Source organism: Filicampus tigris, chromosome 18 (genome assembly GCF_054856515.1).
Source record: "Filicampus tigris isolate MCC_2025a chromosome 18, RoL_Ftig_1.0, whole genome shotgun sequence".
Classification (NCBI taxonomy): domain Eukaryota; kingdom Metazoa; phylum Chordata; class Actinopteri; order Syngnathiformes; family Syngnathidae; genus Filicampus; species Filicampus tigris.
This window is the reverse complement of record NC_141234.1, coordinates 699,344-717,759: the sequence shown is the minus strand read 5'-3', so window position 1 is coordinate 717,759 and position 18,416 is coordinate 699,344. Positions and strand designations below refer to the sequence as shown.

At 51.8% G+C, this 18,416-nt stretch overlaps 1 protein-coding gene across 4 annotated transcripts in view; it reads left to right on the top strand.

The window, feature by feature from the left end:
• grin2da (glutamate receptor, ionotropic, N-methyl D-aspartate 2D, a) overlaps nt 1-18,416 on the top strand; it is a 57,483-nt gene that overhangs the window by 3,801 nt on the left and 35,266 nt on the right. For 2 of the 4 annotated variants that reach the window (XM_086013602.1, XM_086013599.1), the window contains exon 3: nt 2,106-3,895. The gene's annotated coding sequence lies outside the window, so the exon portion shown is untranslated. The remainder of the gene's footprint in view (nt 1-2,105; nt 3,896-18,416) is intronic. The other 2 variants (XM_086013600.1, XM_086013598.1) reach the window with 2 other exon arrangements.

The following is an 18,416-nucleotide window of genomic DNA, read 5'->3' as shown; positions in this document are numbered from 1 at the left end:
ATTGCGCAAGCGGGACAAAGCCCGTTTTTCCTTCCGGCGTTTGCGTTCATGTTTAATTCAGCGTCCCGTCGCGCTTTGGTCTCGCCGGACGTCCGCTCGATCACGGCCGCGGGCTGACGGCGGCCGCGCGAGACGCCGCCGTGACAGGAAGTAGATGAAGTTGATGCGCTTTGCCCACGGCGCCGCTGTCCAGCTTTTTTGCTGTTGCTTTTGTGACATGACACGGCCTAATTGTAAAGATTTTCCTTGATTGTAAGCGTGGAGGGCCAAGTAAGCGACAGTGACGGCGGCTGCTGACCAAAGTCAAAGTAGAAAGTGACCCTGCAACCTTCTGACTTTGCAGGCTCCTAAAGAAGCCGTCACTAATGCTCCAAACAACAACGTCCAAACTGCGAGTGATAGTTTTGTTCGGAAGCCTCAAAGAAAAACAAAAACAAACAAAAAAAAAACACCGTCAGAAATAAGAGCTGAAATGTCTGTCATGATCGGCCATCTGTACCAGGGGCGGAGCTACGTTGTGGCCAGGGGTGGTTCATTGATTCGAACAAACATATTGCAAGAATACATTTGCAATTGATCTGATCGCAAACTTGAAAACAATCTTTCTTTAGTAGGGAATGTTTGATTCATTCGGTCAACATCAATCCAAATGAGAATTGAAGGGCCCGCCCAGGCCCACGTTTGGCCGCCTCTCAGCCCGACGGCAACGCGCGCGCTCGAGGTGAGAATGGCGCCGTGGCTCGCTTCTGGGGGGAAAAAAGGGCTTCAACGGCAGCGCACCAACAAACATAGCACCGAGTAACGATGAGCTCGTCTCAATCAACTTGCCGTTGCTTTTGTGCCCTCCTTTCAAACTCAAGGACAAATGTGATGCTTTTTTTAATTGGTATTTTTTTTTTTTTAGTAATCAATCGTCACGCTTGAAAAGCTAGAAGAAAGTCCAAAAAGTAATTTTCAGACCAGTGAAGGGAAATTGGATGATTTCCCGCAGCGCACCTGATGATCTCTCAGGACACACTCATGTGCCACACACAAACGGCTTTCATGTCATCCCAAGAAAATTGGCTTGCAAGAGCTTTGCTCCGGCCGCCTTTGTCTGTTGTTTGGTCATCAGCTGCAAAACACGGGTGCCCCAAAAACACCAGTTCCCCACCAAAAAGGAAAAACACGAGCTCCGCACCAAAAAGGAGAGAAAAGCAGCTTAGCTTTGTTGTCAAACACAACAAAAAATAGCTTGCGTGGATGTGTACGTCTTTTTTCTCCGTTTTTGGGCGCCCGCCGCGTGGACCGTTGCACATTATTTGTTCCTCGTTACCACGGCGGCGGCGCCTCCGCGGGTCACGGGAGGCGGCGGAAAAAGTGCGGGGATGAGGAACATTAAGCGCGGGGAAACGAAGAGAAGGAAAATAATGGCGCCGGCATTAGCAGCTTCCGCATTTTGCCGCCATTACGGCGGCTCGCGCCCGTTTGGCCCCGGCCGGACGGACGCACGCACGCACGCACGCACGCACGCACGCACTCGGGAAGCCGGCGGAAAATGCGAAAAGGTGCAAATGATGTGGACGCACCAGCCTGACGCAATCTGCAGGCGGACTGATGTCAAGTCAGGAGTACGGCTTCAAATTAGAGCTGCAAGACCGAATTAGGGATTTCCTTCAGATGACCCCAGTTCACAATTTCTTGTGTTTTAAACAAAGGAAAAAATCATTCTAAATTCAAACAATTGTGCAAGACTCCCAAATGAGGTTTTCATTGTTGACATTCCAACCTCTCACCAAACAGGTTTAGGATTTGATGCCAGAGGGGATTAGGGTCTCAAAGTAGTCTTGTCTGTCAGATGGCTTAAAGGCACGCTGTGTAAAATGGCCAAGTCATAGAACGCAAGCACCCAAGTTTTTATCAGCTCCCGCACTCGGCTGCCTCAGCGAGAGCGCACGTCGCAAGGCCGACGTGCCAGCAAAATGGCGACTTTCGGGTGCGTGCAAATTGCATTTGTGGTTTGTGGGCGACGCTCGCTTTGTTTGTCACGCCGGGGAAACAAGAAGCAAGACGCCGGTTGAAGTCTATTTTTGGACGCGGCGCTTTTCTATTTTTGTTGATGTCAGCAGGAGGACGCGGCGCCTCCCGGAGGCCGGAGGACCAACTGCGATGACGAAGACGATGAAGAACAAGCTGCGGACCGCAATCCGAAGTCTGCGTCGGAACCGTCACGTTGGCCGGAAGCTCAAAGGAAGCAGGAACGGATCCACGGCAGGATTTCCATTCAGCGCGTGTTCGCTCCCAAGCAAGGTGAAGCTTTGCAAGTACGCCAAACGTCAATTTGGGTCTGAAGGCAGGTTCATGCCTTCAAATCCCAACATTCCCCACTACTGTTAGTCTACTTTTATTTTTATCCAATGCTGTTCCTTACATTGCACTACAGCTAGACTAGACAACTAGAGTATTTTTCCTCTGTACTATGTACAGGCTAAAATGAGTGTTCCTCATACTTATACTTATGTAGATGTATGTTGGTGTGTGTATATACATGTGTATATACACACGTATACTGCGTATATTTACATAGGTTTGATCCTGAATGTTTGCCGTTCGTGTTATACATGAATGGCTACATTATGCCAACGTCCCTGGGTGACCTAGATCCTTGCTGCTGTAACACTGACAATGTCCCCACTGTGGGATCGATAAAGGCCTTCTTATTCTTATCTTATCTTAAATGGTGCTCAAAGCGAAGTCAACCCAACCATCCTTTTTTTAAGAATATGTTCCCAGCAGGCCCACTGGTTGCAACACGCCATTCTGATGAATATTGCCTTTGGAAGATGAGTTCAGCAACAAAGCCCACCCGTTTTGAAAATGATGTCGCGTTCAGAAGTGACAAAACGGCCGCCCGCTGAGATGGCTAAAAACGAGTGCATTTTGCAGCCTAACTCTTATTTTAATGGAATCGTATTGCCTCGTTTCAACCGGTGGGCCTGCGTAGAACATCCTCTTGAAAAAATTCAATATGTTTGGGTTGACTTCCCCTTTAAGGCTTTGCTTTCAAGCCAGGGTTGCAGTTTCACAACAGGAGAAGCCTTTGGCTTTCAAAGTAGCGATTTGTTGTTGTTGTTGTTAAAGTTGTAGGCAGGTTTTGAAAGGCAGAAGCATGATCGGAGACCCCAACCCTGGCCGGGGTTAAGTTTGAAGTTAGCAGGTTTGGGTTTCAAGGCACGCCAATAGGGCTTGAAATTAGGACGCGGCTTTCGCAGTGGGCTTTGTCCTCCCTCGGGGAAGAAAGTGTGCATGGGAACGGCGCGCCAGAGGAGGCAGCAAAGGACGCGGCGGCGGCGGCGGCGGCGGCGGCGGCGGCGGTGGCAGCGGCGGCGGCGGTAGCGGCGGCAGCTCGGTTTGCATTCAACACGTGTCGCGCACCAGCGGCGAGGGGAGGGGCCGAGCCGGAGAGAGAGGGCGGCGGAGAGACGTTGCTAGGCGACCTGGGTACATACTGAATGCTAAGACGACCAGCATCCAGGCGGGCGGGCGCTTGGGCGAGCCGCAAACGCGCGCGCAGGCGGCAGCAGCAGCAGCAACATGTAGCGGCCACAGCGGAGCGGAGCACAGCAGCCCAGCCGACGCCAGGACCGGACCGGACCGGCCCGGCCCAGCCCAGCCCAGCCCAGCCCAGCCCGGCCCAGCCCAGCCAAGCCGAGCCAGGACCGGCCCACCTCACCTTCCTCTCATCTTCCTCTCGGGCCGTGCGGACATACGTGTGCGACATGAGGCGCGGGGACCGCCGGGACGCCGTCCCGCCGCGGGGATGACGAGGAAACCATGCCCGGCCCGGCCATGACGGATGGATGGAGTGAGAGAGCAGCGCCAGGAGGACGACGAGAACAAGAGCCTCGCGCGCACTGTGAGTACACGCGCGCACGTCACCTGACGCCGGCTTTGCCCTTCACGCACGCACACACGCGCGCACGCCGCAACGCGCGCGCCGCAACGCGCACGCCGCGTGCTTAAATGCATCTTTGACCCTTCTGTCATTGATGCGTGCGTACGTGCTGCCAAGTTCCACAGAGGTGTGACTCACTCACGTGGGACATTTGTCAAAACAGGCGCGCACACACTCTTCAACACCTGCATGCATACGCGCTCACACATTTCAACACAAGCCAACGCGCATACGCAATTGCACGCACGCAGCATACCGTAGCTGTTGCGCATATGTGCGCCACTCGCGCCTCCTTCCAGCATCCTGCAGTGGGGTCTCCAAGCTTTGGGGCACACATCACATTCTAGCAGCACGCACACTCACGCACGGCAGCTGCTGCTCACTCACGCCGGCATAATGCACACAACAAAACAACACGCGACACTCCCTCATCATGATGACGATGGCGACGATGACGATGATGATGATGATGATGATGATGATGCCGCCGCCGCAGATTCTCCGGGGGCGCATTCAACAGTTGACACTCGCGTGCAAACGCGTTGACTTGTTGCCGCTTCAATTTTCATCTTGGCTTGCATCTTGACGGCCTCCATTTTGTCGCTGACTTTGGGGCGGCGCAACGGTTAGCGGGAAGCACGTCCGCCTCACACTTCTCCGGGTTCCAATTGGGGACTCGGCACGTTAGCTTCGTTGCAGAGGAAGAAATTGTCCGCCGGCGCCACACATGTACATGCCAATGCGCCAATGTTTGTCCGCGTGCCATCGGCCGCTTTGCGGTTGATCGTCTTTGTGTGTCGTGCGATCGATGCGCCACCGTTGCATTGTTTGTCTAAAGGTGCCCCTGCGTTGCCCGCGACCACTCCGGGGTGTGCCCAAAGTCATCCGTGGCTAATGACCGGGAAGTCACGGGTTGTGGCGTCGTAACACGGGAAGTCCAACGGAAAATAGTGGCGGTGAAATGGAGGAAGGAGGACAGCAAGCGCTGGCGCTGTCAAGCAAAGCATGGCGGCAAGTGATGGCGCCCCTAAGACGAGACAGGAAGTGGTGCTGTAAGGCAGGACAGGAAGTGGCATCATAAGACACAGGAACTAGCGTCGTAAGGGTCACAGGTCACATGACAGGAAGTAGTAGGTGCTTTGGAAAGCCGGCACGCGGCGTGTCCAACCTGAAACAAAAGTTGTGGCCTTCCAACGCTGCTGTGCAAAACGGAGGGTCGCCCGTTTATTTGTTAGCGCTGAACCGGCTCCGTACTTGATTTCCCTCACTCACACACGCGGCCGGCCGCTTTCTTTGGAAGCGTTGCCAGGAATCTTTGTCTGCCCCCCCCCCCCCTTGCGCTCGCACGTCACAAACGCAAGACCGGCCCAAGGCCAGAAAGGAAGACAAAACATTGGGAGAAGGGAAGAAAAAACAAAAAAGAGGTGCTGTTGAATTGACTCAATTTGATTTCTTCAAGTGGTTGCACAAAATCAAATCCTTTTGGGAGTAGCTTGAGAAATGTATCTGGATGCAGATGATTTGATGTTGTCAGTGCAATGACTTTGTTTGCCCGCACTCGGGCGGCCGATGGTTGGGCCCACAAAAGCGCGCGTAGCTTGAGGGAGGATTGTTTTGTCTTGATCGGCGCGCACCGCTCATGGAGTCAAATGGAAACCTGAGGTGAGAATGGCGCGAATGGGCCGTTTTTCTGCTCGTGGTCTTCGCCTCGCTGAACCTCAACTGGAATGTCGACGTCGATGCGGGGCGGTCTCGGCTAAAGCTAACGTCAAGCTAACGCTTTTGAATTTGGAGCCCATTTGCCAGCGTGGACGTGAAGGCGCTTGTACGTGTCGCGTCAAAGCACGCCTCTTTGCTCGCCCTCAACATTTCTGATGGATTTCGCTTTGCTTTTTGCGCCTCTCCCCGTCCCAGCCCTTTTCCCTCTTTTGTTTCTCCTTCCCTTCTTCTTGGCGGACTTGCTTGCTTTCCTTCCCTTCCTCTTGCGACCAGCGTCCGGCGTCATCTCTCCTTCGGGACGTCTCGGTCCTCCGGTTGTGGTTTGGGTCCAGCGTGACGCTGCGCTCGTTGGACTTTTGTTCTCTTGCGTGGCCTCACCTGCCGTCCTTTGCGAGCCTCGGCTCCCGTCTCACGTCTGCCTCCAAATCCTCTTTGGCTCCTCCAGCTGCAATGTCGTCCTCGCTCCTCCTTCCGCGTCCTCATTCGGCTCATCGATTCCTCTTCCCTCCTTCCTTCCTTCCTTCCTTCCTTCCTTCCTTCCTTCCTTCCTTCTGCGTAATCCCTCCTCCTGCTTCTTCTTCTTCTTCCTCCTCCTCAACCCGTCATCCCTTCATCCTGCTCTCCTCCCCTCACTCCTTCATCTTCCTCCCATTTGGCCTCATCTTTCTCAGCCCTCTGCGTAATCCCCTCTGCTTTTTCTCCTTCTTGCTCACCTCTCCCCCGATCATCGCTTGCTTCCTTCCCTCCCTCCCCTCCCCTCTTCTTTTCTCGTGTCCTTCCATCACCCCCTCATCCCTTCATCTTCCTCTCCTACGGCGCTCGGTTTTTCTCCCCGTTATCGTTGCGCACGATCAGCCTTTGTGAATGGATGCCTGCGCACGAGGAGATGAATGAGCACGAGCGTGCGCGCGTGCACGCGCATTCTTATCTGATGTGGGCCAGAGCCAACGGCGGCGAGGAAAGGAAGCGTCCTAAAGTGTAGCTTGAGGAGTGATGGGAGGGAGCTGAAACAGGAAATGAAGGAGGTTCTAAGAGCAGGAGGAGAAAGTGATGAAGAGGGATTTTTCCGATCCCCCCCCCCAACTACAGAAGCCCCCATTTATCATGAGGTGGCGTATATGCTACAAACGCAGCCAAGATAAGTGAAAAGCTGCTTTCCAAACCACATGAAAACACTTTAACAAATGTTTCTTTTACCCCTCACACACGCCTAATACATGTTTAAATGAAAACATAAAAGGATGAATCTTTTTTGAAAGTATTCCTCAGTGCTTGTTCTCACACTCGCTCACACGTTTCTCCAAGTTAGAGGTCAAGCGTGCTCGCTGCAAGCTCCCAGTTGAACTTTACTGTGGAACTGGCACATCAAACAAGCCGGTTAGGCCACCAAAATGTTCAAGCAAAATACCTCGCTTCATCCAACAAAAGTCGGCTAGCTTCATGCTAACCTCCAATGAGAAACGCCATTGACAGGCCGGCAGAAATCAGCATAGCTGCTAGGGTTTGTTTTAGTCTGCTCTCTGCAGTCAGGTGCCTGAAATGCCTGAAATGAACATCTGTTCTCCATTGCCTTAAAGAAATAAAAAACCTTTCAAGCAAGTGCTACTTAAACACACGCGGTGGCGCAAGATATCCAAGCTTGGATCAAGTGCTCTGTGAACAAAAGCTATTACTGCACTTGCTGGCCAGAGTGGCTTCACTCGCGAGTTACGATTGCTCGATTCGAGTTACTGGTAATCACGTCGGCGAATGGCCTCTCGGCACACACTGGAGTTTTCCGCAAAATGTTTGTCAAGCAAGTCCTGAAAATGTCCACTTGAGCCTGACTCGCGTCAAGTTGTGCGACTCGAGTTCAGTCGAAGCCAGCTGGGAGGGGCGCCGGCTCCCCCGCGCTGTGAGCAGGTTAAGCGCCACACAAAATGGCCGCCTGCGAAACGCTAATTGAGTCGAGGAGAGCGCCAGGGCAGGTGCACTTTTCATTTTGTGCTTCTTGGAAACCAGAAACAGAAAAAATGTCGCCGGCGGTTTCCAGGGCTGCTGCCATGGCGACGCTTATTAGCGGGACACGTCGGCCATGAGTGACGGATGCTCGGATGGTGGCCAGGCTGGCGTGTGTTGCTGAGGACGTTGTTGTTGTTGTTGTTTCCACGCAGCTGAGAGCATCGCATCGCATCGCATCGCAACGCATCGCATCGCAACGCATCGCATCGCAACGCAACGCAACGCGGCTCGACATTGTCGGCTTCTGGATCCGGAAAGACTCAGTAAGCCAGAGGAATTCGCAGGGAACTTCAAGCTCTTGAATAGGTTTCGGTCCAAGACTGTTAATGAGCTTCAAGGACCGACTGCAAGATTCTTCAAATGGATTCCTTAACCTAAAGAAAGAGACTTTAGGACCGCTGCGTTGTGGTCCCGTTTCATGACCGGCATTCGGGAGCAGTTGCAGTTGGCGGAGATTTGGCCTTCAGACCACTTCTTCAAAGCTTCTCTTGGGGACAAGAACCGTGTCTTGGGACTAGACGGTTCTGTTTTCAAGCCCCAACCCTGAGGATAAGCGGAAAAATGGTGAATGCATTTTTTAGATGCTTGTTTTCTTCGAGGCAGCAGAGCGAGTGAGTGAGTGAGTGAGTGAGTGACCAGCATTTGTGCGTCATAGTTGTGAAGGTTCAGGCTTGAGATCCGGGCTCCGGCCTTTCTATGGAGAGTTGCGACTCGAAATGGGCCCTGGCTGTGACGGATTGGTCGACCGTGCGATTGGCTGGCGACCAGTCCGGGCTCTAACCCGGCGCTTGCCCAAAGTCAGTTGGGAGGCACTCCGGCTCACCCGCCGGCCCGATGAGGACAAAGTTGGATGGATCTTTGATTCCAGAGACGTTCTCGGATGCTAATGAGCGGACTGAAGTGCAGCTTTTCTGTGGCTTAACAAGTTCAGGGAGGTGGCGTCACCTGAGGATTTGTTCTTGCTCTCCTGCTTCCTTCCTCCTTTCACTCAATCACATGCCGGGGTAGCGCTGGAGGGCGAAGGACGGCTTTGTCCTCCGGAGACTCCGCCGCGGAGAATCCCATGTAGTCAATTAGGCGGCCCCGCGGGGGAACCGAGCCGGGGACACCTGCTGGCTGAGGCGCGCCGGGGCGAGACCCGCGCAAGCTAACGCCAGAATGTTGAAATGGGCACGCCACTGACTTGTTAACCAGCCCAAGCCTTCAGTCAGAAGGTCTCGCTTCTTGTTAGCATCCAGCGACGTCTGAGCTAGGCAAACCTTGGTGCTTCAAGGCTAGTTTTGATTCTTCAAACAAACACGCTGGCCGGCTCGGTTGTGGATCCAGTCCAAAATAATATTACAACAAGAACAACAACAACAATAACATAGAAGCTCATTTCTCCACTCTTTGGTCACAAATGGCTGTTTTTGGTGTCATCAACCGAACAGCCGAAAAAGTGAGCGTCATCTCCCTCTTTTGGTAGCTTCAATTGCTTCGTCACAGAGGGCAACATTCGTTGGGGCTTGAAAATGAATGAGTCTGGAAAACGGCATCCAGTTCATCAAGAAGGAGAAAGGTTAAGTTTGGCGTTCGCTTCTCGTCAGTTGGGTCTGAGGGGCCCTGAAATCTCCCCGTTCGCTGCCCTCGCCCTTGTCCTCGCTCGCCAAACGACCTTGCCGGCGGGCCTCCAAGTGTGCCGGCCGTCCGGGCTGGAGTCGGCCAGCCTCAGGTGGTGGCGTCCGTGCGCTAAATAATTCACGGCAGGGCCGCCGGGCCACTCGGGTTGGAAACTGCCGGGCCGGCGTTTGCTTTCAGTATTCAGGGCGGCCCGGTGCCGTGGTGACATTCGCTTCGCGTGTCTCTCTTCATTCTCTTTCTTTTTCTTCCCCTGGACAGTCAGAAAAGTTGTTGTCTCGCATTCACGGCAGACAAATCGCGGCTTGCTTGCGCTGGCTCGCTCGCGCCGGTCTCGTTTTAGCGCAAGGCCGCCCGCCCTCCACGTTTGGGTTCTTTGTTGACTTCTTCCAGTTTTCTGCTGCTCGGCTACCCGGTTAGCGCTAGCACAAGGGCGCGGCATAAGCGTCACGTGTCATGTCGACCGCGCGCGTCTCGGCGTAACTTGGCCAAACCCCCTCCGTGTTCTCGGAGAGTTTAGCATCACGTGCTAATCACATGCTAATTGCCGGTTTGAGCTTGACTGTCAAGTAGACGGCGGCAAGTAATGCAGAAAGCAAGGTTTTTGTTTCAAGCACAGACACTTAGCTGTAAACTGGTGGCTGTTGTTATTTTTTCTGTTCTAGTTACGGGTCTCAATGCTAGTCGTTGTTGTCATTACCGTGGTCGGTGTTGTTGTTGTCGCTGTTTCGAGCAGAACTTGTTGGGCATAGTTTGGCCACTTGCAATTTTGCGCATGTTTTTGTCAGCGAGTTGACACGGCCGCTAATGACTGGCGGCTCGGTCGCGGGCCGATGCTTTGTTCTGGCCGCTAGGGAATCCGACCTGATTGAGCACGAGCGCTTTGCTTGTTTCCACAGCCGACTAATTACAAGACCGCTTTTGTTTGCGGCTTGTTTTTCCCGCCCGGCGTTGTCAAAGCGCCTCACGGCTGCCATTTTGATGCGTCCCCGAGGGGAACGAGGGCTTGCTGGCGGTGACATCAGGCTGGGCTCGTCTTCTGACACCACTTGAAAGGCTCGTCACCGGCGCTTCCCGCTGTGTTGTTTGCTCTTCGTGTCGATGTCGCTTTAGTCGCTGCCAGGCGGCGCCGCTGCCAACATGGCCGCCGCTTGGTCCGCACGCACCCCGTTGACGTCAATATCAGCCAGACGCGCTTCCATCATGCCAGAGTCTTGCCATTGGTCTTATCGTTATTGTTGTTTTTTGTTGTTGTTGCAGTTGTTGTTATCGTGATTGCTATTTTCATTCTCATTGCTTTCGCTGCGATTGTCGGTAGTGCTATCGTAATTGTCGTTATTTTGATCGCAGTTCTTATCCTCGCTATTGCCGTCGTTCATTCCGGGTGTTGCTGTTTTAGCTGTCATTATTCCTGCTGGTATTGTTGTCACCATAATTAGCGTAGTTTTCAAAATTGCTATTGCTTGTGAGGATAAGCGGATTGGATAATGGCCGGACGGATGGACGGACGGATGTTTTTTATCGGAATTGTGATTGTTGGTAGCGTTGGTATTGTTGCTATATTATTGCAGTTATTTTCATTTTGGGTTTCGTATCACTGCGATTGTTGGTAGCGATGGTATTGGCGCATCGCCGTCATCATTATCATCATCGTCGCTGCTTTTCTTGGAAAGGCAAGATTGTGATTGTTTCTTTATGACCTCCGGCGACGTCACAGAACCTCTTGAACGCTACCGCTATCATTAAGGCGGTTATTCTTGTTTGCGCTGTTCTCGTTATTGTTATCGTCGTCGCTGTTTTTGTCATTATCGGCGTTGTTGTCATTGGTGGCGTTGGTATCGTCGTTGTCATTATTGTTGCCATTTCTCTCCTTATCGGTAGCACCGTTTTCAATGTTGTCATTTGTAATGTTGGTATTTTTGCTTTTGTGGCTCTGGTAAATGTTGTTGTCGTTATTGGTCAGCGATGTTGTTGGCAGCGCAGGTCCGGCTGAAAGCCAAAGCCGTTGTTTCTTTGTGACATCTGACCTGGCAGAAGCGCAGAGAACAGCACTTAGCAATCGCGTCAACAAAGATGGCCTCTCCGCCGCGCGCTAATTGGCAGGAGACATCTGTGTGAGCGCCGTCTCTCGGAGGAGCGGCGACCAGATGGCGGCCCGCCTCCTTTTCCCGCCGTTAACGGAGAAACGTTTTAGCTGAAGGCGGCGATGGCGAAGGCCTCCCTCCCCCCGCCGCGCCCGCCTCATGTAACGGCTTCCCTTTTGGCGCGTTCAACGCGCCGGCTGCTTCGTGCGGTGAGTGGCAGCCCGGCGGGCCAGCTGACAGCGGCACCGAGAGCGACGCTGAGCTATCAATCTTTTTTTCCTGCCATTTCCCGGCAGCAACAAGCTGCTGCGGCAGCGCCGAAGAGGCGTCGACGCGTCCGCTGCTCCCCCCCCTGCAGGTGCCGGCGCTAATGTGTGGCTGGTGCTAGCTTGACTCACTAGTTGAATTGAATTCCGTGACTGAGCTGCTGACTCTTAAATCAATGTTCCTCACTGACGTCAATGGAAATGCCATGAATTCCCCCCCCCCCGAAAAGCCCCACAATTTTTTTAATTCAAGTCTTTTCGATAGAGCTGTTAAAATATTTCATCGCGATTAATGGAGTGGTTAGCCATTATTTCCAAATTAATCGCACATTTTGTTTGTTCAAAGAGAGGATTTTTTTCACGTCTTTAATATTCACATGAATGGACAAATAAGTTAAACGTATTCAGACATCCATGCCACGTTTAAAATTCAAACAGGAATATTAGTAATACAATAAACAAGACCAAAGGTGATAGATGAACAATTAACAGTTTACTATAAGGCACAAATATCAAACAAAGCAGTACAAGAGGAATACTAAGACAAAAGAGAACTAATATTACAACATTTGATTAATACAAAGGCAACGTAGTAAGACGGTAAATCAAACGGACCATAAATGGGAAATACGACCTTAAAAGCAGAAGAAAAAGATTACCAAGAAACATAAAAGAGGCACTGCATAAATGAGGAATAAGACCAAAGAGGAGTAGTCAGATGAAAGAGGAATATTGAGACAATAAAATGCGACTAAATCTGATCAAATAATAGACCGTAAAAGAGAAATGCTTTGCAGTCGGGGGGAAATATTAGGACCTTACAGGAGGAATAATAAGAGGGCGAACCTTCAATAAACTGATAAAAGAAGAATGTGACTGTAAAAGAATTTTCATAATGGAATGAGCCAATGTGTTACGATCGCAAGAAGAATGGGGCGCATTATGTAGAATGACAAAAGAAGCATACGTTAACCGGGTGGCGCTCTCATGCTAGCAAGCGCTAATGGGCGCCATGTTGATTACTGGACGTTGCACTTAGCGTCAAAGCTCCCTCGACACCCCCCCCCCCCCCAATTCTGCAGCTGCCGACGCGGCGTCCAAATGGCCGCTGCCTCTCGCTCGCTGTTTACAGCCGCCCGCTATCGACCCGCCTTTTCCGCGCTCGGCGTCAATAACGAGCAGTTTGCCCGCGCGCACCTTTTTTTTTTGTACATGTGACTAAAATGAAGAACAACATGGCGGAATGTTGAATAGCCAGGAAGACAGTTTCAGAAGAAGAATATACAGAGGGGAAAACTGGACGGTGAAAGAGACAATACATTTAAAGAGAAATAGTATAAACAGGAAGAAGATATTCAAAGAGGAATAATAAAACGAAAGAGAAATAGTGGTACGATAAAAGTGGAATAAAACCACAAAAGAGGAATCATAGAATGAGAAACGTTACAACATAACTGCAAAAGAGGAACAGCATATTAAAAGAGGAATAACGAAATGGTGATAGTGGAGTAGCAATTCGGTAAAAGCTAATAATCCAAAAGATGAATATCTTTACAACAAAAGAGGAAAAAATAAGGCAACAAAAGAGGAACAATATGATAGAGGTATCAACCTGTACAAATAGGAATAGCGGAATAAAGCAGGACTCGTCAGCCTTTCAAAGGTGATGAAGAAGCTGCAGAATGGAGCGCTGCACCTCCGTCAGAGTTGAATCTATTTTTGTTGGTGAGCTCTGTCTGGAGGAGAAAATGTTCTCCCACAATTGCAATCTTCATCAGTGTCATCAACGATGATGCTCAGCACAGCAATGAGGGGAGAGAAAAGAGGAATAATAATAATAAGATGGGGCAAAGAAGAATGCGTCCAAGAGCAAGAAGTAGATGATCGGAGAGCAATACAAGAAAGAGCGGGATAACATCGGAGTAGGAAGAGGAATAAGGCCTGGTCGCCTGATGACGATTCTCCAGCCCAGAGGAACTTGTGATTTTTGTTTTTTCTTCTTTCCGATTGTCAACAATGCGCAAGAACACTATTGATTCTCCATCCGCGCTGTCGCTTCAGGCAAACAAACGCCTTCTCTTCTTGTTGCCAAATTGCGGGATCTTTTCAACGGGACTCCCGGCTGCTTCCATGCAAACAACGGAAAAGGAACAAGGCCAGCCAATAGGAATAAGGCGACTATTACGTGATAAAAGAGGAACAGTGGAACAATAAATAGGAATAATAGGAATGATTACATAGTAAAATAATTACAAAAAGATCCAATTGATTACTTGGGGTAGATGATGAAAGAGGAAGAGGAGGAATGATTGGATTAGTAAGATGATAAAAGTGAATCAGAAGGGAACAATTTGACATTTCAAGAGACTAATATGGCAAAAGAGGAATAATTGAAAAACGATTGAAGGGGCCCTGTTGGCGTGGAGCGGCCATTTTAGGCTCAATGTGATCATTGCCAGTGATGGCGAACGTCCTCGAAAATTTGGCCCCCAAAGCCAGTTTCCATCAGCAGCCTGAAATTTGCTGGCCGTGTCCATCGTGCGTTGGCCCACCGAAAGTCTGAGCAAGTCATGCCTGAAAAGAAAAGACAGGGCCAGTCTGCCGTTCGGCATTGCGGCGGCCATTTGAGGCTCCCCTTGGATGAGACAAACGACTTGCCAGCGGATTTTGTCCGATTGCGGGCCAATGGACCGCGGCAAACGAAATGCAAGTGGGCGAAGGGGAGCGAGAGAGCCATTGTGGTGTTGTGGAGACGACTTTTGAGCGTGAAAAGGAAGGTCGCAAAGTCAGTGATGAAACCGGGAGGTGCAAGATGATCGGCAGTCAAGCCGCAGGAGGTCACGCTGGCTTCCATAAGTCTCTCCCCTCATCACGTCCTCGTGTCGGCGCTGACCGCACGTGTCACGGCACGTCAGCGCGCGCGCGGGCGGGCGCGAGCGGGCGGGCGCGAGCGGGCGGGCGCGAGCGGGCGAGCCCTTCTCCCACTTGCTGTCAGGACGCCTGTAAGCGTCTGACAGCGTCTGAAAGGATCTCATTAGCGGCCAGCAATCAAACGCCGCCCGCAGTGAGCCACTGTTAATTACCAGGGAGACCGCAGACCTTTGATATTTTTACTTTTTTTTTCTTTTTTTTCTTCTTCTTTCTATTCCTACCGCATTCTTGCGACCCGACCACAACATGGACGCAAGTCCCACTGGACTTTGTTGCCGCCAGCGTAGCCACGGGTCACGTCTGACCACCTGCGCTCGATGCGCAATTTGAAAACATTGTATTTCTTTTTTCTAAAGTCTTCTGAGCACTCCCAAACTCTTCATGAGGTACACCGTGCTATCATTCACGCTCATATGAGTAATAATAACATGTCAAAGGAGGAATAATACAACAGGAAAAATAAGAGGAATGGATATAAATGTAAAGAGGAACTCGAGCGACATCAACCCGTAGGAAGCAATATTAAGATAAGACTGTGAAAGAGGAGTATAAGAGCCAAGATTGGAAAATCAAAGTGCCGGAAGGAACAGTAAGACCCTAAAAGAGGAAAATACGATGGCAAAAGAGCAATCCGAGCGTACAGAGAGGAATCCTCCAACAGGGCCCGAAGATGACAAAAGAGGAAGATGACCAGATTGTGTGAGATGAAGGCTGCGTCGTGTATGCTGCCGTTGACGGTCAATGGTCATGGAAGGTGGGGCGGCGGTGGCGTACCTAATCAAGTGTCCGGCGTGGACGCGCGCGTGCAGCCCCGTCCTTTGGAGGAGGCGACATGTCAGCTTCAAGGATGGGGCCGAGGCTGGACAAATGGGACGCGCGCACGCAGACAGAAGTGAACCCACGTGCGCGCGCACAGACACACGCTCACTTGTGACATCACAGTGGGGCTCATTTATCAATCGGAACAATAAGCGTTTCTTTCTCAGCTGACGCTGGCAGATCCACTGAACCCAAATAAATCGTTTCGTCGGGCAAAAGTCTGCCAGCTCGATGCTAGCGCATTACGTGAATCGCCGTAGACGGGCACACGGAAATTAGCATCGATAATTGAAAAGCTCTAAACAATCGGAGCAGCGACGCAGGTTGACAGAAAAGTCCCAAACGTTTGGCGAGCGATCGCTCAAGCGTGACGCCGCCGCCGCCACCGCCGCCGCCGAGTCATCGGGTTCCAAGCGAGAGTTTGCGCTGCGTTCTCAAGTGGCACCGGAGCTCATGCGGTTGGCCTTTTGGATGCGCGGCCATGCCACGGGAAGGTTCCGAGCGCTAATCAAGTGTCGGGCTCGATGATCTCTTTGATCAAGCCACGGATGCGGACATGCAAATAAGAGCACGTTGATGTTGGGCGGCGGCGGCGCCCGGCCAATCAGACTGGCTTGGCGCCCCCGAGTGGCGGCAAGCGAGCGACGAAGCCGTTTGAATAATTAAGAAGCCGAAGCCGCTGAAGATGATAAAAGTCAAAGAGATTTACGCTCGCTTGATTCTCCTTTTTTTTTTTTTTTTATCTCCATCTGGGTTTGATTCTCCCCCCCTCGGGCCGAGCCGCGTTCTCGTATGGATTTTTCCCCAGCGGCAGACTTGCCCGCCCTTCCCTGAGTCAAAGCACATATTTGACAGGAGAACAATTTGGGTCTATTAGCGTGGATGATTGCAGTTGTTAAGATGTTGTGATTTGGACTCCGCCCACACGGAAAGGAGTTCCAGTGGCTTGCGTTCGATAGATTACCATCAACTAAAACCGACACTAAAGCGAATGAAAGCTAAACCCAAAGTGTTTTTGTGGAAAAAAGAAAAACGAGCTTGAGAACGAATTCAAATGAAGTACATTTAAAAGACAAAAGTGCAAACGAAATCCAAAGTAAGATCGCAAACTTTTGGCTCTGTTGAAACGCTTGCGTGTTCGGACGTCGCTCGGTTTGCGCGCGGACGCGGCCGCCGGCTTCGTTGACTTGCGCTTTGCCGCCGGCCCGCTCCTCGTCTTTGTCGCCACCCGTTCTCCCCTGGGCCAATCAGCTCTCCCCGCTTGCGCGCGTGACGTAATGGCCGGCCGCTCACGTTCGAATGGGAGATTCGGCGGTCACGTCGAGTGGGCGTCGTGGAAACGATGGAGCGGAAGGTGACGCGGCGTCGCCGCGCAGCCACTGGCGAAACCGACGAGTGCGGTCCTCAAAAGTGTCGCCGTCCAAAGGGAAAGCGGCGGAACGCAAAAAAACACCCAGCTTGATGTTGCTCGACAATAGAAAGCGACGTTGCGGCTGTAAATATGAAAGAACGTCACGCTGTTCATCTTTCCAATCATTCCTGAAATGATTGCGCCCTGGCGGCGGCTGAGTCCGTCCATATTTTCACCGTTGACGCCCAGACGCGGATGAATTACGGCCCGGCTTTTCTTCCACAATCATCTGGCACTCGCGCGTGTATTTCACGTTGGCAAAATGAAGCCGTAAAGCGCAGCCGCTCGGCGAGAAGAGAAGATCTTGATGAATCATTGGTTGCGTTCTTCAAGCGCAGGCGCAGGCGCAGGCGCGGGCACGCGCCGCGGCCGGCTCTCGGCAGGCTTGTCACGACGCACGCCGCGGCTTTGCGTGGGCGCAATGTGCTTTGCGCGTCTTGGCTGGCCTGGCTGTCTTGGACTTGCTGACGCAGGCGGGCGGCGTCTTTTTCACGCGTGTTCACGCGCCTGTGTCAGGCTGCCGCAGATTTATGGGCCGGCCCGCGCCGGGCCCGCCGACGCGGGACCGGCCCATGAATCAGCTCGGCCCGTAATGAATTGTGATGGCCCACGGGAGAAGAGGAAGAGGAGGAGGAGGAGGAGGCGGAGCTACGTGCCGAAGATGGAGGATGTGCCGTTTTGCCATTTAATGAGATTTAAAGGAACGAGCGAGTGAGCGCCTGAATATTTTCCCTCTCGCAGAGCCCAGAGTGTTTTTTGCGTCTGAGATTTACCGCCGCTGCTTAAATGCCGACGCGGCGCTACACTAATGCACGCTTTGCATGGCGGCCGGGAAAAAAAAGATGAGCCACAATGCTTTGCTGCTGTGAGCAGTTGATGTCTTTTGCAAATGCACACTTGAGTCCATTTGTCCACGGCGTTACGCGTACGTGTATGTATGCTAACTTGCCACATGAATGACATTGTGTCAGTTGAGCCGGTTGTTGTCGTGACGCCTGCTCGTCCTCCTTTTGGACTTGACCGAAGGTGTCGAAAGCCGAAATCTGAGCAAGCGATGTGTTGGGGTGTCGACTGGGAGAAGGCGAGTGCGCGCGCTCAAAGCCGTGCCTCGAGATACGAGCGACTCCAATGTTTTTGCTTTGGCTGGCCCGGGAGCAAAAATTGGAGATCGGAGCCGCGGCTTGGCCGATTTCCGCGCTTGAACTTGCCAGCCAAAATAGGAGCGCTCTAGGGCGGGAGTCAACTCGGTACAACTCGCTTGACAACAAGCGGCAGTCAGCATCTTTTTTCAAAAAGACTCTTCAACGTGTTGAAGTTGACTCCAAAGCTGAGCGAATTGCGCCGTGTGTAGGGTATTTAAAACTACCACATACTTTTGCTTTATTGGAACCTGTTTAGCTTAGCGCTAGCAAACGCCATTGAGGCCATTGACAGGCTATTGACTGGCGTCTGTGCCACAGCGTGACCCTTCAAGCAACAACTTGTCCACACACACACGTAGACAGACCATGTCGTCATTGTCGCAGGCATACGTTCTTTATCCTCTGCAAAGAACCTGCCCACTGAGCAGTTGGGACGTCACCTTTTATGTAAAGCCATCTGTCTGTATAATACTGCCCCCAGATGGCTAATGT